The following is a 16523-nucleotide window of genomic DNA, read 5'->3' on the forward strand; positions in this document are numbered from 1 at the left end:
GGTTGGATTTCATTGGTGAAATTAATCCTTCTTCTTCAGGTCAGCATCGATGGATCCTCACAGCGACAGATTATTTCACAAAGTGGATCGAAGCAATTCCCACTAGGCAAGCTATGAATGCGGTAATAATTTCATTCCTTGAGAATAATATTTTGTCTCGTTTTGGTCGCCCAAGTAAGTTAATCACTGATAACACAACAACTTTCAAGTTAAAAAGGATGGTTGAGTTTTGTAATAAATATCACATTACTTTGGGGCACTCAATGGCCTATCATCCACAAGGTAATGGATTGGTGGAGTCTTCCAACAAATCTTTGGTTAATATCAATAAGAAGATGCTGGAAATCAACAAGAAGAGTTGGCATAAGAAGTTGGTTCATGCACTTTGGGCCGATCGAGTGAGTTAGAAGAAATCCATTGGCATGTCCCCGTTTGAGCTAGTTTATGGAGTTGATACCGTGTTCCCTACCTCTCTTGCAGCTCTGGTAGTCAAACTTCTTCAGGAGGCTGGTAGTGAAGATGACCCAATGCAGAGAAGACTAAATCAAATGATTCACTTGCAGCAGACAAGGGAAGATTTTTTCAAAACACATTCAAGTTGCAGGAGAGAATTAAAAAGATTTATGACAGAAAAGCAAAGGTGGACACATTTCAGTTGGATGATGTGGTGTTAAAGTTGGATGCAAGGAATGAGGAAAAGGGCAAGCATGGTAAGTTTGAAAATCTCTGGAAAGGTCCTTTTAAGATTGCAGCATATCAAGGTCAGAATGCCTTTCTTTTGAAGGAGATGAACGGGGAAGATTGTCCACGAGGGCCGGTCAATGGTCGGCTGCTCAAGCGGTACCATTTCTTAGTTATTTATGCTGTTTACATTGTCATTTTAAATGCCATTTTATTTCAGTTTCACTGCAAGTGTGTGCTGTGATCTTTTCTCCAGTCTGGGGCCTGAAGTGAAGGCTATAATTCTGAAGAAATATTTCAGTTTTGAGTTCAGTTTGTCGAGTCAGTTTTTTAGTCATTTCAGTTTCATCATCAAGTCATTTTGTGTCAAGTTTCAGTCAAATAAATTGAGTCAGAGTCTTGTGTTGTTTGTCGAAATAATGCCTCCATAGCCCAATGGATGAAGGCACTGTCTAGCTCTCCCAGAGATCTGCTATTCTTGGCACCTCCAAGGAGCTACCATCCCCATTGGAGCCAATGTTAGAGTCGGTCTGGTCATCCCTCCGTCAGAGATCAAAACTCTTTTTGCATTTCACTTTTAGGTGTCCCATAATGCTCGATCAGTTGCATTCCATTAGGAGCATGCCATAATCTGACAGAAGGGCTTTTTCATTCATCTCCCTCATGCATTGCACTACTGGCTCAGGTCTGTTCATCAAAATAAAGTTTTCATGTCTTTTGATCAGCAAGAGTTATTTTCTGTCACTAGGTCTAGGGTTTCACAAAATGTGTCTTCACAATGTCCAATAAAGTCAGCAAGCCAGAGGGAGGTTCTTACAAAGTTGTCATTCAAAAATTTTCATCATCATATGGATGGATTATGACTGTTCTTCAAAACTCTGTTTTGAAGAAAAGTCAAACATTTTGTCCTGTTGTAATAATTTTCAAAGTTTTCAGTTTTCCAAATCTTCAGGTGCAGCCCTGGTCTCCTTTGCCAAATTCCATGTCAGCTGTCCCTGCAAAAATTGCCAAAAATTTCATCATTTCAGTGAAAAATCAGAAAGGAAGTGTGAAAAACAGAGTTGCATTAAAGTGTGAATAAGTGCCAATGTCAAACATTATAAAAATGGGTTTTGGATAATCGAAAATCAAAACCATGTCTCCATGTCTTTATAAAGATATCTCCATGAGGGTCAAGGTCATTTTGAATGCCAAGAGTAAAGAGGTAACAGTTCAAAGCAATTGGGTGAGCAAGTGTGCGTTTTGGGTGAAGTTGGAGGAAACTTGGCGGGCACGGTGCATAGAACAGGTGGCGCGGTGCACTAGAGAGGCGCGGCACACTGGGAGAAATTGTCCAGTGCAAATTTGAACGAGTGCGACACACTCAGACGGCACGGTGCATTGGGTATGCGGCTTGGCGCATACACATGAAGGCCCGAAAACATTTGAAACTTCACCAAATTGCAATTTAGTCATTTGGATTTTCCAGGTAGGACTGCCATCTTAATGTTTCATCCATTTTTGTGCCAATGTGATGGTGGTTTATAGCTGCTATTGGTTGAAATAAAAACTCTCAAACCCCACCTCTAAAATTCCTCAAGCCAATTGTTGTTAGGGTTGCAAATTCATTGTTTTGTTACCAAGGTTCCCCCTCCATCCCATTTTTCCCTTCTTTCCATCATTCCCTTCTCCCTTATTCCATTTCTCCTGAATTTTATTCTTCCCTATCCCTAAAAATTACTAAACTCCTATTCCCAATTCCCTTCCACACCTTTACAAATGCAAAAACCCCAAACCCTACCTTAGATAAACTTCCCAAAACCCTCCTACATTTCCCTAAACAAAATGTATCCTAATATTCCCTAAACTCTTCATCTTTTCCCTCCCCTTCCTAACAATCCCTTGTTGCATTTTTCCCCTTGGTGGCAGAATTTGAATACATCACTAAAAAGAGCAGTTCAGCACAGTCTTCCTACACCAGCATCTTTTTCTCTAAGGCAGTTGAAAAACAACAGTCATGGCATCTGAGCATTCATCGGACTATGAAGTGGAAACCCAAAGTGACTCACCCTTGGAAGAACAGGCACCCCGGAGGCCTCATAAAGGTGGCAGACATGTTAGAGAAGAACCAACCACCCTTACAGAATTGCAGGCCTACCCTCTTGCCATGTTTTGTTTTCAGCATCAGTCATGCTATGAGTTTTGTCAAAAGGTGGGTAGTGTTCAATTTCATCATGAGCTGGCTTGTCCTTTTATCTGCACTTACATGGAGATCAAGCTACCTTAGCCACTGTCACCTTCACGCTTACACTAGAATCTGTCTCATTAGCAACCAGCATACCGAACATTGGAGAACCATGGCACAAGAAGCAGAAGATTGACTGGTAGCATTATGAGCCATACATTAAAACCGATTTCTTGAGGCAGCTCAAGAGAGTGTTCCCATTTCGATATCTGAAAGATGAATATGCTCCACTAATGAAATTGATCGTGAAATATTTCAGCTGTGAGGGACAATTCTCTCGTCTCTATGCTTATCACATAAGGTTGCTCATGCATTTCACCAGGGTACGGATGATGAACATTCCATATTTCTTTTGCTGGAACATAGAGAGGATGACCACACTTGTGCAACATAAAACCCATAAGCAACAACTTAACAGTGTCTATCATTTTTCTCTTATTAAGATTTTGGTGGTTCATCAGCTTGAATTACAAGGCATCACCTGGGATGATTTCATCTCTTGTGATTTCTTCAGAGCTTCACAGGGATTATCAGAGGCTAAGCATGAAGGTGGACCTTCTCATCAATATGAGTGCCATGAAACTGCTAGTGTGCCGATATTCATCACATATCAGAGAGGCACCAGACATTTGTTTGCAGCGGCAAAGCGAGTGTTATCTCCACCAGGGGTGGAAGGGGCCTCGTTTCCTCCATTAGTATCACAGGTACAGGACAAAGGTAAGAGGCCAATGCAGGATGAGGGGCCTTCAGGTGAGCCTTCAGGTGAAAGAGAGACCGACTTCATTTTCATTCATGATGATGATACAGATACGGGTCCACAAAGTGCTAAGCTTAGGGAGATCATCCAGGAGGAGCAAACAGAGATCCAAGCCTTATCCCTTGACTTGGAGAGAGCTAAGTGGACCATGAAGTACTTGGAGTAGAGGAAAAAACAGCTTGAGGATTAGCAAGCAATCATGGAGCCACAAAACATTCGCGAGCATCGCCAAGCTGCACAAAGGAGAAGAATTGAGCTCACGTCATTGGAGCAAGAGATTAATGAGGATCAGGAGGTGAATCTCAAGAGAGTTAACATGCACTTAGAGAGGCTGTTGGAAAAGGCTAACAAAGACCATGCATTGCTGAGACACATGGCTTTCCACTACATGGTAAGAAACAAGGTCTGCAAGGCCCGAATCAGGAATTTAAAGGCAAAATTGAGGAAGGCAATATGGAAGCAAAAGAGGCAAAGGGAGCTTGATCGTCTTCAGATACTAGCCGAAGCCTCTTTAGCCCAACATAACACTTAATGAAGAATCTCTAACCCAAATTTCAAGAAATTTGGGGCATTTTTGACATTTTGGAACTTTTTTGTACAAAAAACAAGGTTTTTCTCCCTGTGCACCGCGCCACGTGGCGCGCACTTTTGATAGGAAGCTCCAAATGAAAAAATGTTTATATTTTTGGATTTGTCATGAAAAATAATGACTGCTGGTGCATGGCCAATAAGTTTGGGTAAGGTTTGAGTCCTCAGGAGGTCAAAAACACTCAAAAAATGACCTCTCTGCCCCTATTTTGACACACAAGAAGCAACCTTGGGAGATAGAAGTTTTGGAGGGAAAATGGGCACCAAATTCAGAAATTCCACTTGGGTTGGAAAGTAGATAGACAGGGATTTCTAATGCGCTATCTTGGGCTCAACTTGGACTTTAGGAAGTGCCTCAAACTCAGCCTCAAAGTGGCGCAACGCACAGAGAAATTGGCGCGGCGCACAGAGGATTTTTGTTCAGGTTTTCACCTTCCAGCTCAGAAATTTGGCCAATTTGACTAGTTTTGCTTTGTGATGTAATTTTTGATCTATCTTGATGTAATTGGATAAAAATGACGTAATTTTGGCACTTATTTACTTGTTCTAGAGGATTCATTCACCAAAAAGTGAAAATTTAATGAATGAATCAGTTTCCTACCTTATAGAGGCAAGTTGTTTTTATTACCTAGATTTTAGTGCTTTGTTTAGAATTGGTTGAAATAGCTCCTAGAATGATGAGCTCGACCCCTAGAGGCAAGGGAATGGGTTGGGCTAGTCTATATTATGTAATTTCCAAGTCATTTTCAGGATTGGACACTTGGAATTGCTTTGGCATATCATTGTACATTCTATCTCTGCCTTTTTGGCTAAGGAAAGACTAGGGTTTTGCAGCACTCTTTGGGATCCATGTGGCTTTATGTTTTGATGGTGTGATTCTCTGAGTAATTGTAAGTTCATTATTGTTGTGTATCATTTCCTCTCTTTTCTTCTAAATTTGAACAAATGATTGATTAAGGTGGAATCCATTAACTGTTATGCTTTGCCTTTGAATTTGTTTAAATTTCAATGTTTTCATCTGTTTAAGGAGAATTTTTGAGACTTTCTTGCTATCCTTAGCTCCTCACCAGTCTGATCTATCCATATCTCACTTTAAAGCATCAAAATGATTGCCTTCCTTGCCCCAATCAGAACTCTGCAGAAACTGTGCCTCATCTCCAAGCCCAATTTGCCTTTCCCTGTTTCCAACACAAAACCCCCAAAAAACTCACAAAAAACCCTTGAACTTAATACCTAGCCTAAGATTAGATTTTATTACATTCATCTCGACCCCCATCAATTATCTTTTTCCGAGATCGACTAGGAGAGAGCCCTCTCCTGTCCTCGTAGGGCTAGCTACGAGGCTGAGCGTGGTTTGATGTGGACCTAGAACCTTGTCTTTTCAGCCTGAGACAAATCTAGGCTCTAACAAGGGGATCTCATCAAGAGCCAGGCTACCATGATCATAGGGAAGAAAGTGAAGTGGCATTCCCACTATGGCCACCACACCAGGGATATGATCCAAGAGGCACATCAGAAAAAATAAAAGAGTCCTTGGAACAAGAGGTCTCATCATGAGCCAACCTACCCACCTTTCACTCCTTCTTGGTGAATGGCATTATGATTTATCTGGTTACAAAGCCAGCATAATGGCCTCCATTTTAACATTGCACAACACTTTCCTAAGCATACACAAAGGATCATGGTTCCATGGGTGAAATAAACAACTTTGTCAAGGTTATGGACACCTGTGGGCAATAGAGCTATGTTGATGGTATTGAAGTCACATTCCTTATACACCAATAGCAATTATAAAACCCTTCTTCTTCTTATATCTTTGTAATCGGTCAAAATGAGATTATGTACATAATTCCTCCAAACCTTTAATACATGAAAATCTATTACAATCAATTATGACGGAAAATGTTGATAATGACCGCATCAGACCTTTTGTGCACGTCAGTTGTCCTATCCTCCCAATCTCGTGTCATATCACAACATTCTCTTATTTATTAAGCGAATTTATTATACACCTCGATTTCGGCAATCTGCTCATTCTTGTAAACATGGCATCTTGGTATACATTGTTCCTTTATCACTATGTACCATGGCAGTTCAACACGCCACTCCCTCATTTGACGGCTGAGGATGGCCTATCACATTGCATGGGGGGAGCAGGTGACCTCATAATTTGCTGGCATACGTGTCAGAATATCATTCGAAGAATTCTCACTTGGGAATAGCAAGGCTTAACGGTATATTGTTTTCCAATTTGCATGGCTACTATTCCAAAGCTATTTCTATGTTATGCTCTACAACAATTAACAGTAATTCCAAATTTGAACAAGCTTGTTGTTTCATCATTTTCTGTGTGTTTCCTAATAGCTTGAATAGCCTGCTGATCCATTACTATCTCTGCGTTTTTTACCGTGTGCTAAGCATGGGAGGAAGATCAATTTGTAGGGAACCATACGTATTGACAGTCTCTGATGCTGCACGAGAAATCCTAACAAGGGCAGGATAGATAGTTTATCTCAATCGTCGACAACAATCCAACAAGACCGTAGCAATTGAATTTTTGTAAAACTTGCAAGAACATCACTCCAGAGTAAGAGGGAGATAGATAGCAGTCACCAATGACATAATTGCAGAGGTCTCGGGACTGCCAGCCACTGGACCTGTGTGGACTTTGAAGAAGGAGAGACTGCGAAATGCCATAAAAATCTTCCAAGATGAAGGCCAGAACCTGATTGTAAGAGGAAAGGGAGTTCTACTAGCAGCCTTGGGAGAATCGTGGGCAGAATTGGCGAGAATCATCCAGAGTTACATCACCTGTGAAGGCAGGAAAGATGTGGTAAGACCATGCCACCTTAAAATTTTAGCCATGTTAAAACAAAAATGCACTGTGAATTTTCCTGCGTTTTTAAATTCTTTATTACACGATGTTTCCCGAAGCATGAAGAAATCTTGCCACGTAGAATCGGTAGTAAGTCACCATGGGTTGATATGACTAATAGTTAGCTACAGTCTTGCTCAGCAATAGAGTATTTGGGAATAACTGATCTTCATAATAGATGGGGGACTAGCTTTGTCAGCCCCAAAATGAAAACATGTTGCCAGTACATCGAATAGACTGTTGAAACGAAGGAAATCTATTAGATTGGCATGGATCAGAGGGAGGCTGGAAAATTCCCAAGGGAACACCAGTCAACCGGTGGAGATAGATGATTCAGGGGACGAGCAACCCCCATAATTGGAAGGAGAGGAGAATGAAAAAGAATTGGAGGAAAACAATGAAGGAGAAACAGAGGAAGAGACTGAGCAATCTGGGCAGGTGGAAGAAGAAATAGAGCAATGTGAGGAAAGCCCATTGCAAAATTTGTTGTGAGAAGATGAATTGGTCCAAATTCTAGCCAATATGGGTGAATATGCTTAACCTCTCAGCCCATTAAACCTCCACACCAAAGAAGAACCAAAGGAGAATTCTGCTCATGAAAAAAATGCATCTGAGGAACTCTGCGATGAGGAAGAAGGACCGCAGAAGCACTCTGTTCATGATAAGAGTGCATTCGAAGAATTGTGTGACGAGGAAGAAGAAGAAGAGAATCACTCTGCCCATGATGAAAGTATATCTGGAGAGAAAAATGATGAAGATAAAGAAGAGGAACAATCTGTTCCTAGTCAGACTATAATGGAAGAATTTCATGAAGAAGAAGGGGTAGAAGAAGAAGTTACCCAGGAGATAGCAGAACAAGCTAGGGTTTCTACCCCTGAACAACCTGATCAGCAGAACAATGAGGAAGCACCCCAAGAAGAAAATCAGGAAATTGGTCAAGGTGAAAGTCCAGGCCCGAGTAAGCGAATGGCTGTTCCTTCCAAGAAAACAAAAGAAATCAAAAGATTACAAAAAGAACAGCAAAGACTACTTAACGTGATAGCATGATTTCAACAACAAAATAGGGTTTTGAAAATGGGGAAGAAAGAAAAAGGGACTTTGGTGGTAAAGCATGCAACCACTCCGGCAAAACCCCTTAAGAAAAATATTAAGAGGACTCAAGTCCAGCTTGCCATTCAAAACCGAAAGGAACAACATTCGGCTGTTGCCCATGTCGAAGTACAAATAGATAACATATCGGCCTATGACAAAGAAGTTCAGACAGAGGCACAATCCTCTGAGGAAATTTGAACCATAAATACGGGATGATGCAATAAGAAGATTCAAGTAAACCTCCCGCTTACAACTACTATGTGGGATAGTGACCCGAGGACAGTAACTCTGTGAAAGGATTTGGTGCAAACCCAGCAAGCAGTAGAGAAACTTACAGAATAGACTGTCTCTTGAGAAAAGTATGAGAAATTAAAATAGCAGCTGAGGGACGTCAACTTATCTGAAAGCCAAGCCTTTGAAGGATGGCAAAAGGAAGAAGAAAGAGTAAAAAAGGTAACTCATAGACTAGATGTAGTCATCAAACAAATGGATACCTTATGCTCTTTGTATACTGACGTCCTAGCGTGTAGAGCACCTACTAGGAATTATGCTTTGTTTTAAATGGAAAGATATTTGCAATTGAAAATTAAAGCTGTCAAAGCAAGGGCCCCTATAGAAATAAACACTATTGATGACTTCATAAACTATTGTAAGCACTATGGGGTGAAGGTTTAGAGATTATTATGTGAATTCTATTTGCACAACCTTGTGTTAGATCAATAAATAGAGTAGAATCCCAGCCCTTTCGTTGGGGATGTCCAACTGTAGGAATTCATTTATTTTGGTGTTAATCAAATAAAATGGCTTAAAGCCTACAATGTCTTTCAAAGACAAGAAAATGGATTAGACTTATGGGTGAGAGCTGAGCCTATAGACCCCTTGCAGTTATGGAATAAACATAGGAACCTAATGAGGACTTCGGGTGTGATTGAGGCATTAGGACCTATTCATATAACAATCAATCGGCAAGGGATAGCATATTTCTTTACCATCAAGGACCTTGACATTGCAGCTGCCAAATTCTGATATCAGACTTCTAATCCGAACATCCAACTCAGGCAACCGTTTAACTATAAGAACTTTAAGCTAGCTGCTGATCACTTGGGTCTCTATGGTGACCTTATTTTGAGAGAAGGACCGTCTTAGCTAGGCTGTAGATTCTAAATTCCATTCATTTGGCACCCTGCACCAGGATACCAAGCCTTATATGAAATGCTTGAGGGTCAGACAGGACATCTTTTTTAGCACCTAGCTAGGCATCATGGCTGTAGACCACCTCATGAGATCCCATCTCTAGCCTACTCCCTCACTACCTTGCATGTCAACTACAATGTTTTCATGAGGGCATGAAAAAGGGTAAGTAGGGGGGTGTGTTGAGCACTAGAGAAGGTATGTTATTATCATTTATTTTTTCATATTTCCTTTAAAACTCATAACCTCTTTACATTATCAACTAGGTAGATGACAAGAATTATGATAAAATATAGAAGATTTGTATGCAACGCGAAATAACTAATAATTACCATTTTCTTATGCAGAAAAAGGAGAAAACGGAAGATTACCTTCCCAAAGGAAAAGACAAGACAAGTTAACTGTTGTCCCTCTGATAGGGAGCAACATGCAAACAAGGTGATCCAAATTGGAGTCTATCAGCCAAGGAAAGGAAAAGGAGATACCAAATCGGTGCAAGAGAACAAGAGGATAACTGAGAATTAACAGTTTGGAAAATCCCTCAGGATCCTTTGATCCTGAGGGATCACTACCTTAACGATTTTCTGTATCGTTGATATCTCCACTCAGTTGTTATAAGAAGGGGCAACACTGCTAGCCCAGGGGACGAACTGTTGTTGTTTTTATGAAATTCTCCTTTGTATTTGAAACTTTGATCATCGACTCTCTTTGAAGAGTGATTCACTGTAACTCTATTTTGATGTTTTAATATATAAATCTGGTTGCCGTTCCATCTTTGATTTTGGAGTAATCTCAAGCAGTGTGTCCCTGGAGGCTAAGGGCCCAGCCCTGGTGGATCACTTGCTCCTGTACCATTATTTATGATTCGTGTGTGGTTTGATCTTTTCTATTCGCTCTGTTCAGTAATCTGACGTGCCTTGCTATTTTACATATCAGTTCTGTTATATTTCGTTTATACTTGACTAAGTAATGTTATTCTCTATAACAGGAATGCTATGCTATTCATTCTAACTTTGTATCGCATCGCTGTCCCTTTAACCATTGATATAACATTGTTGTTCCTTACAGATTGCCATTGTTGTTCGATTACAGAGTAACAGTGTTGTATATGCATAAATCGGTATTACTGTATTTATCTATGGTTTATGCTTAAACATGATTGTTGTTAATTTGGGATTGCTATTCCATCGTGATCACAATTGCTATTTCTTTATAACCATGATTCATACTTGTTGTATCGAAGCTTAGATTACTGTTCCTTTCAATATTAAGTGTGCCGAGTGTAATATTTGACCTGGTTTGTTGTACATTTATATTTGATTCAAGTTGTTGTTCTATATTTCATTTCTGTTAGTCTTCCATTCTATTTCTGTTTGCTATTCAATTCATTTTTAAAGTAAGGATTGTTACTTAATTCCTGTAGGATATAATTACTATTGAATTCATTTCTGTAGGTTAAGGTTTTGCTGTTCAATCCTGTTAATAAGATTAGTTGTTGTTCCATTTCCTGTCGTTTGAGTTATCATTGCTTTGGTGTGCAGAACGATCTAAGACTGTAGTGAACATTGACATATGTTATCTAGTTCCCAGATTGATGATATTTTCTTTGACTACTTTTTAATTGCATCAGTTTATAGAGGGAAGAGTTACCATTACTGTACCCTTGACTGATAAATTGTTGTATCTTTCTGAATGCATGATTTGAGTTTCAAGTTTCTGTTTGTAAGTATATTTTATTCCAAACATCCGTTTACTCTTGTATTTAGAGCACTATACTACTAGCATTACTCTAAAAAATTGCCACCTCAAACTGAGTACACTCTTTGATATAACAAATCATTCTTGGATTGACAATTAATGTAGGGTAAATAGAGGTGAAAAATACGCTTTTTACTGCTCAACACCAGGTTCCCACACACTTCTGCTAGCACTTCATGATGGATTGAAACAACGATAGTTTAAATACTCTTCCCTTTAGGCTTCACTCCAAACCAAGCACACTTCTCCCTCAAACAACTAGGTGGCTACAACTAGTAATAGCTTGCTTGTGAAATCAAAATAGTATACTCACACTCAGCCAACACTCTAACAATGTCACTAGTTGTGCTTGGGAAGAAGGGAGGTTTATATAGGAAAGATGGATGGGAGATGGATATTCTTCTCATGGGAGAAGGAATTATCCCTTAAGGTAGTTCCATCATTATAGGGGAAAGGAGCTCAAACTGTCATCCTCGACCCCATCCGGCCAAACCATTTACCAAACTTCCATTACGGAGCTTCTAGAGATGGAAGCTTCAGTTCTAATTTATAAAACTTTCCATAATAAGACTAGCACAACTGGAACACAGCTTAGTCACACCAATCGGCCCGGGGAATAGTGCAAATCTCTACACATCGGTGCGAGGGAGACAAAGGCCATTAGCGCCAGTCTTGTAAATTGGGCAAAACAAAAGTTTCAGGGGAAATGGTGCAAAAGGGAAGTGATCTGCTCATGAAGAGGGACATAGTGGGAGTTTCTCCATGAAGGAAAAGCATGCGGGGTTCACTGTAGAGGTCCTCTAGGATCAAGGAATGCGGAGTACAGGGACAATGACAAAATGTTGTGTAACAGATGCCCCCTAAAGCGTGAAGGCTGAATCAAAGTGAGGGATGAAATGCTTTATAAATCAGTGTAGGGAATCGGTTTGCCATCGGAAAACCTGCAAGCAAGTACAGATACATATACATAGATTGATATCTCTATCAAATGATACATGAATCATGGCATGGGCATAGCCATCCATCAAAGAGGATCATAATGGAACCAAGGTATGGTTGCATCCATCCAATAATGAGAAGGATCACATATGATAACTCATGGTCTAGCCACAACCAACCATCTAAAAGAGACATGCATATCATCATAACCATGTGACACCACTTCGCAACCTGGACTTCTTATAATCTGAGTCTAAGGTCTTGCACTCCAACACAACCTGATCAAATTACTGATTCTAACATGCAAATAGATGTGTTGACGTCAAACATGCTAGAACATTGCTTGATTACCAATCAATGATGTAAACTATTAACAAGCGCAAGAGAAACCATCAATAATGACAATGGCCCTCAAGTTACTATCAGCACAATTCCTAGAATGTGAATACAGGAACTAAAGTCAAACATCTGTGAAATCACTCGATCGAAAGCCAACGATGTGAACTTGTCATCAAGTGCGAAAAAATTTCCATTAAGGCATGCAAGCTCTAAGGTACCGAAAGGGAGTCTCTCGATTAACTTCCTGGATAATGAGTTGATATCGACAGAAAGTGACTGTGTCGAAGGAGGTCCATAATGAATCCCACATCATCGACGTGAGACAAGAGGATGAAAAATGATTATGGATGATACAGAGAAATAGAGGTAAGTGTAACTGCAGAAGGACAACTCTTGAACATATCAGCGACACATCTAGAAGTTTGGAAGCTTTTGGATCCATAGGATCGGTGGTCATGGTGACATAGCATAGATCAGATGGAAGGAAAAAATGAACGGCCCAAACCTAGGAAGGTAAATGACGTAAAGGAGGATGTCCTAACCTGACACAAAGCAAAGAGTGTCATGTTCAAGAGTGAGTTGTTGATACGACTCGATAGATTTCCAAATTTCCCCCCCACCATTTCTGGCGAGTACCCCAATTATTTTTTATTGCAAGCTTGAAGGGGATAGCATGTGCTTGCACTGTAAGTTCATCCTTCAGACAAATCCAACCTAGTAAGTGTAACAAGCCCTAGGAAGGAGAAGCTCGTGTTCGTCATGGTGACTAATCTGATGTCATTTAATAGTTTAACGAGTCGGAAAAAGGTGTAACTCAATATATTTTTCATGTTTAAAGAGTTTGAAAAAGACACATAAAAGAAAACTCCACATGGTCCCTTTTCTTACATTTGTGTCTCTCAAGTCCATAAAGGTAGAAAAGAATACTTGAGAGAACTACTTGACCATTTCAGTCAAGTTGTACCTTTTTCGTAAATAGTGCCTCCCAGTCCGAAAAAGGGTTAAACTTATACTAGGCACACGACGTTTCACATCCGTTAACGACTTCGAAACGACAAGGGCTCAGCCATCTTTTCATTTTTAAAGGGTTGGAAAAGAACTAAAAGCAGACCCCTCATTTTTATTCTCTTTAATGAGTTAGAAAGTGAAAGAAACTCAGCAATATTTTCATATGAGTTTTATGAGTCGAGAAAAGTGCTGAAATATGACTCATCACCATCGTCGAATGTCCATCACCTGTCACTGCACAAGCAAGGCAAAGTGTATTATCGAGTCCTTGAGTGAAAAATATTTACGAAACCTTATATTTTCATGAAAAAATGAATAAATAGGGGAAAAGTAAATATATTTTTACCATTTACCTTTTTACCATTGCAGTGAAGACTTTTACCCACTTTTGCCCTAATTTTTCTGAAGTGGATTGTGGGAGATCCGAGAGGCCAATTGATTAGCCATCAGTTCTAGGTAACAGTTGAAGCCCTGAATTCCTTTTTCATGCTATTCATTTATGCTTTTAACCAATTTTTTGGATTTTTAGGGAGGTTTTTGAGAAAAAATTTCACCCTCAATTGGCACGATTTCTGGGCATGGGATCGCACCAATCGAGGGTTATTTGCATGGCCATTCGCACCGATCGGTGCGACTATTTCTAAAATAGGCACACCGATGCCATGGATAGGGAAAAATCAAGTTTTATTAGCAACTAACCGTTGAAACTTGTTGGGCATGGAATCCCCCCACAACATGTTTTGGGGCTCAAAGCCCAACTTTTGGTCAAATGTATTGTAAGACCCCGCGAATTACAGGCGTGGAGGGCAAAGTATAGGATGAGTCATAGGGTTGTCTACCCTAAGTATTGTAAAGTAATGTAATGTCATGTCAGCCTACCCATGGTCCACAGACCATGGGATTGTATAAATAGAGTGAGGCTCTAAGTTGTAAAGATAGCAAATTGGAGAGATAGATGAATACGCATGGTTCAAGCATAGAGTAAGAGTCTAAGTGTATTGGGTCGTAGTAGTAGGAAGAGGCTCTGCAACTAAGTGTGCAGAGGCCTAGTAGAGTCCACAACTAAGTGTGTAGGGTAGTGTCAAGTCTGTAATCTTGATCGAAGAATAATAAAGAGAAGTTGATTCCAATTTATGTGTATCTGCTTGTGTATTGCCTTCTTTACATTTACACTATTTTGTTTATCACGCACATTGATATGATTGTTGGATATGCTATTAATTCTCACTATTATTACACAAATAAGTTGAGTAATCGGGTAATAACAAATTAAATAGCAAGGAACTTGGGTATAATATGGGTTACGCCTCGAGTAGGGCTGCACGGAAGCAACATCACAGGTTGCAAGGGACTAATAGGTGCGTGTAGTGACGTGCACATAGGGTCAAACCATGGACCTCCAGAAGCTCATCAGACATCCCCAGGGTGTGGAAACCTAGTTCTAGCACCCTCCCATACTACTTCGGGTGAGAACTCAGTCTGCGCTTCGCAGACTATTTCCAAAAGGGCTAGTAGTATTGGGATTTGCTTAGCTAAATCACCACTGAACCTGGGTCAGGCCCTTACAAGCCAACAAATGGTTCTGTTGCTGGGACTTGGATCTGCATAAGGGATGTCTGATGTCGTGCCACTGGAATACAACAAAGAAAGAAATTGAAGAGTGGTTGGATAAGAAGATTCATGAGTCCGTGGCGCAGGAAAACAGAAATCCGCGAGTGACTAAGGAATAGTGGTTGGAGTGCTACTTGTATATAGAAATCCACAAAATTTTCTTTGCATCATTTCCTTCTGAGCTGTATGAGTGGATCGTGAAGCTAGTAGACAGTCAGGGAAGGTGTAGGCTCGACAAACCAATCATGTGGACTTTGGAATTAGTGCGTAGACTAGAAGTGTCAAGAGATAAGATCGCGTGAGCTATGGACCATTGGCTCAACCGAATTATAGGAGGATTTATCAGTGAGTTCACAGTAGATATGACCATCAGCTACAGTGAGGTGGAGTGATGTTTCCTCAAGGGACCGCGAGGTAAGTATATTAAATCTTTGAACACTTGGATTAAGATGCTATTGTGTGAAAAGCGGGTTATGCGAATAAATTGATGTTTGGGACTACACGAAGTGGGAATATCTACAGAAGTAGAGGTAGTGAAGAATTGGAAACCAATCCCTTAATTTCCCCCTTGTAGAAAAGCGAGGAAGTGCTCACGAAAGTTTCTCTGAGAAGCGCATTCAGTCTGATAAGGCAACACATTCTGCGTTTACCACCTCACCCACACCGCCACTCGTCTCACCCTCCTCACCTCCATATCCACCCACCCCACCTGTGCCACCACCAAAGTTCAGTATGGCGAGTGCGATCGAAGTACCAGTATTCAGAGGAGTAGGGAATGAAGATCCGGACCAATTCTGGTTCGTGGTAAGAGCAGTATGGGAAGCATAAGGCACCGCAGATGACAATATCAGGAAGGCTACGCTAGTAAGCGCATTGCATGATTGTGCATTAACATGGTACATCAAGCATACTAATGACCATCCAATTGCAGGAATCATAGAGATCCAAGCCATGCTGAACAGGGAATTTAGCAGGCCAAAGTCAGAAACACAATCAATCATTGGGTTTAAGATGATCATGATGCTCCCGAGCAAGACCCCCTAGGATCTGGACCAAAGATTGAAGGGTATGATTTGTGAAGCCAACATGACATTGACGGATGGATAGCATCGCGCATTGTTTGTAGCATCACTAACACCGCACTTAAGGATGGTGTTGTCACAGCAAAAACTTTCCACCCAGGCCGAAGCTTTAGAAATGGCAATGAAAATGCATGAGACCCCTATACAATACCCTGGTCTAGGAGTCCAACAAATCCACACATAATTTCAAAATCTGTGTCTGGAAATGCAAAGTTTGAAACAGGATAGGACACCTCGGCCGGAGGCGCGTGAGGAGGTATGGTGCATAAAATGCAAAGGCCAGGGGCATGATAAGGACCATTGTCCAGTGTTGCTAACTACTTGGCAAGAGGAGGGCCGATGCCATTAAGACCTGAGGCATAAACAAGACCGAGCGTG

Source organism: Pinus tabuliformis, chromosome 5_2 (genome assembly GCF_031772625.1).
Source record: "Pinus tabuliformis cultivar Carrire ecotype Pingquan chromosome 5_2, CPIR1, whole genome shotgun sequence".
Taxonomy (NCBI): Eukaryota; Viridiplantae; Streptophyta; class Pinopsida; order Pinales; family Pinaceae; genus Pinus; species Pinus tabuliformis.